Raw genomic sequence first — 4,841 nt, forward strand, 5'->3', positions numbered from 1 at the left:
GACATTCGGTCAGCGGTAATTTTTGCAGAGAACGAACGGGTTCTCAGCAGCTCATCGATGGACGAAAGTGTCCTCGATGTGAAGACTCGGATTGAAAGCTACAGTACTCAATCTTGGGAGTCACTCAAAGGAAATTCTCTATACGAGGATTTAATAGAATTCAGGGATGTATTCCCTGAAGCAGTTCCATGCGAGTTGCCTAGGATAAAGGCACTCGACGAGATTTCGCAATCGGCTGTGCGTTAATGCAATACGATAAAGACGAGCTGAGGCAAGAGCAGGCTCGGAGCGAGGCTCTCAACAGGACTTTTTTTTTTTTTTTGAGATGGTCTCCGCCCGGCCGCATCATCCGAGGCCCATTCGAATGGACCTCCCAAGTTCGATGGAACTGCAGCGCTCACGATTGTTCACTGGCTGTTAGCCGTGGAGCAATGCGGTGTCGCGCAGCTTATCGAGCACGACAGCCGGATGGTGTCGTACGCCATGTCACACCTGCGCGGTAAGGCCTCAGAGTGGGCTTCTCGGCGCTTATGGCGGACGTTATGGCGTTCCCTGCATGGGCGCTTTTTAAGACAAAGATTCGCGCCATGTACCAGACACCGAACAACGAAGTGTTGCTTCAGGCGCGCTCCAAAGAGGTGCGACAGACGATGCGATCTCTGCAAGAGTATGTGCAAGAGATGCGCTTGCTGTCGGCGTCCATTACCGAAAGTCCGATTCCGGAGAACAATAAAGTGCCCACGTTTATAAACGGACTACAGCATGGCCAATCGCGACAGGCCCTTTTCAGAAAGGTGCCGTCGACGATAAAAAAGGCAATCCAAATTGCCTTAGTTGAGACGCAATCCTACAACAGTGCCTCGGCGACAGCTTCGTATAAGCCGTCGGCCGAGAGGCCAGATGCCACTTCCGTGTTGGGCAATGCAGACGTTGTCTGCTATAAATGCGGCAAGCGCGGCCATATGATGGCTCGCTGCTATGCCAGGGTCCCTGCTGGGGCAAAGATGCCCAACAAAAGGACTCCCTTTCCAAAGGTAATGGCAAGAATCAGCGTGCGAGACGCATTAGTTTTGCATCGACTACTGAGGGGGTCGGGAAATGCAGGAGCGCAGAAGGGGCGGGATGCCCTACTTACGCGGACTCTGAAGCTACCCCTAAGCTCAGAGTTGACGAGCAAATAGGTAGCATAATCCGTGATGCCTCGAAATTTTGGACCTCAACCCTGCTGGTCTATAGCGCTCAAGTAAGAGGCTATGACCAGGTGATGACGCTCCTAGTGGATTCGGGTGCATCACAAAATTTTGAAAAATTCACGGCTCTAGGAAAGAGACCGGCGATGTTTGAGTCGTTTTGCCAGGATGGCAAGCGAGAAGAGGCGACCGCCATTTAGCAAACGTCGCGCTCATAAAGTTTGAAGGAGTTCAAGTTGAACTCGCCTTCAGCATTAGTAACTTCTCATATAAGATCAATTCACAGTGCTAGATACGGAGAGTCCGTATGACCTCATCCTAGGCCAAGGTTGGCAAAACACCAGCCATGGATAGAGTGGCGTACACGCACAGTTGCGAACTCGACGCAGGACACCAGAAAGGATGTGCTCCCGCGAGAGGCTTATGAAACTGCTGTCGTGCCGAACACAGTTGAGGGTGCGTTGGCGGGATGTCAAACGTCACCAGTTCCTACCCAGCTCGTGGAGACTGGGGTAGTGAAAAGGACGATGACAAGTAGTCATGTTTCTCATAGTCCTGGACAGAGTCGAGAGCCTGTGGCAGTAGAAGTCGAGCTGACAGGAAGTCAAGCGTCACATAAAACGGCACAGTGCCTAGAGCCTGGTGTGGTTGGAAGGGGTGCGTTTGCCAGCAGAGCAACGGCACCCGCTTCCCAGTCAAAGGTCGTGGTGACTCGAAGAGCGAGAACCCGACAGATTAGGACGATTAAATGCACGTCTAAACGACTGACCTTTGGATCAGTTCCTATTAAAGAGGACGGGCCTTCGAACGAGGAGGCCGTCAAAGACGAAATAGCGGAGGCATTGTCTGTTGAAGTGCTCTAGAACGTCTTGAAATCTGCCGAGGAGATAGTAAGCTCCCGGAGATGCCGTGATATCTGTTCCTCTCCGAACTTAAATAAAAATGATCCACGAAGTAGTCACACCAGTTTAAGAAGAGAACTTCGTGGACTGTTGCTCGTCGTCCACAATGGACGAGAGCGTTCTACAACGGACAAAAATAGAGATTTGCTGCTCAAAGCTGGGATGCCTTGAAATACAGCCCGTTTTGTGATATTCTGTGGTAATATCGTGATGTGTTCACCAAAAAAGTGCCGAGCCGCTTACCTGCCGATAGGGGCATCGAGCACGAAATTGATTAAGAACCTGCCTGGCACCAAGTATTGTGTGACCAGGCAATGACTGTTGTTGAAAGAATAAGTCAATTATATCGATGAGATCTTCGACAACGAAGCCAAGGCGGGACATGTACGTGAGAACAAGTCGCCTCACTGCAGTCCGATCTTCTGTGTGCGCTAAGCCACAGGTGGATGGTGCGTATTCACGGTTACAATAAGTTGAACACGGCCACCATTCTGGTACAAACGCCAATCCCGCGGAAAGATGTCTTGTTGAACTCCATGGAAAAGTCAATTATCTTTTCCGCGTTGGATTTAAAGGATGGGTACTATCAGGTTCTCATGAGAGAGTCCGATGAAGCCAAAACGGCAGTGATCACCCCAAGCGGTATGCTTTGAGAGTGGTTGTGATGCGCCAAGGGTTAAAAACGCATCAGCGACATTCAATTGAGTGGTAGCTCACGTGATGCGTCAGCACCGTGCCTGCGCGCCTCATTATTTTGACGACGAATTCGTTCATAGTTGGGCCGAGGACGGGCTGAGCGAAATAGAGTCGCAAAAGCGTCATTTAGACGTTGTGTTGCAGACTCTGGAGGACGCCCAATTGTACGTCAACTTGCAGAAGGGCGTCATAGATGCATACCTGTGCTGGGCTGCATCGTAGGTACATATGATGAGCGAGCAGACCCAGACAAGGTAAATCGGCAAAGGAAGGAACAATTTAGAGGATCTGCGCCAATTCCTAGGGATCGCTAATTACTTGCCAAAACATAGCAAAAATTATGCTGAGCAAACTAAACCATTATCTGTCCTCCTTAAAAACGCAGAATGGGTTTGGTTTAAAGAACCAGATGATGCGTTCACATCAGTGAAGCAATCTATTGTAGAGGCACCGGGTCTTCGCATTGCCAGACGCGGATAAGCCCTTTAGCGTCTTCTGCGATGCAAGTAATTTTGCAATCGGCAGCGCGCTCATGCAGAAGGATGACGACGGCGATAACCGTCTCATCTTATCAGTCCCGGCTTTTAAAAGCCGCGAGACCGAATTACCCTGTACATGAGAAAGAGCTACTTTCAATAATGTATGCTCTTCTCAAGTTTCGTGTGCACCTATTGGGCACCGAACCATTTGTGATTTTACGGATCACGCATCACTGCGGACCGCAATAAACCACCGCACCTCTCGCCTAGAATGGCAAGATGGCTTACATTATTCTCTGAATTTAATTTCAAAGTTGAATACAAGCCGAAAAGTCGAATGTCTTGGCTGACGCTTTATCGCGCAGACCAAACTTCGAGGTAAGACACCAGGAAAGTGTGTCTAGTGCTGAAGCATAATTTCAGCCGTCAATGTTGACAGCCATGAAGGCATACCACGTGACGAGCTCATTAGCCTCTAGAATAATAGAGAGCTACAGTCAGGACGACCATCGTCACCTGCTGTTGGATCACTTTGGTGGACGAAAGGTTTCTCTTCAGTCGCACCTGAAAGCTAAGCTACATCGCTTTAGCGACAGTGATGGCCTGTTATGGCAACAGCTGTCACCTTTGGGATCTCTTGGGAATCTATGTGCCTCATGACACAGATCTCAAGCTGATGATCCTTCACGAGCTCTATGATGCACCATTGAGTGGGTATCTGGGCCGTAAAAATACATTTTTAAAAGTGTCGAAATTTGTTGGGTGGCCACACCTGTGTCGATGGGCGGCCACCTTAAGTCGCTCGTGCGATCAGTGTCAGCGCATAAAGCCTGCACTGCCCAGAAGTCCACCACTAAAGCCGCTACCGATTCCAACGAATAGTTGGAAGTCAATGAGTCTGGACTTCATGTTTGGCATGCCGCTTAACCACAAGAGTCGGACGGGGCTCGTCGTTTTTGTAGACAAACTGAGTTAGATGGTTCATTAAGCACCATCTACGACAACGTTCATCGGCAAGGAGGCAGCTCTTTTGTTCCTGGATCATGTAAACCGACTACACGGGATACTCGAGTCCATCGTATCGGACCGGGATCCACGTTTTACGTCTGATTTTTGGCGTCATGTGCTTGAGCTGCTAGGTAGCAAGCTTTACATGAACAGCCGATCATCCTTAGACTGATGGCCAAACGGAATGTACCAATCGGGTCGTGGCGGATGTATTGCGCACGGCAGCAACTTCCAAAGAATGGAGCAAACAATTCCCCTTCGTGGAGTTCGCTTAAATTACAGTGTCCACGCCAGTATGGGTGAGACACCGTTTTAAATTAACGGACTGCGCCATCCTCGAACTCTAGTCTCGTTTGTGCGCAGCCTGAGTCTTAGTGAGGGAGGCCCCTCACTATGCTCGGTGCAAAAGAGGGACACAGTTTCGTCAATATGACGATGACCCATGAGAGTATCATGTCAACAACGACAACTTGCCCTTGTGACTCGCGGCAGACTATCCTGCTTCCGTCTAGTCGCAGGCACAGAGCGCTGCTAACCGACGCTTGACTCACGGTCCGCGTCATGAT

Source organism: Bremia lactucae, linkage group LG1 (genome assembly GCF_004359215.1).
Source record: "Bremia lactucae strain SF5 linkage group LG1, whole genome shotgun sequence".
Lineage (NCBI taxonomy): Eukaryota > Oomycota > Peronosporomycetes > Peronosporales > Peronosporaceae > Bremia > Bremia lactucae.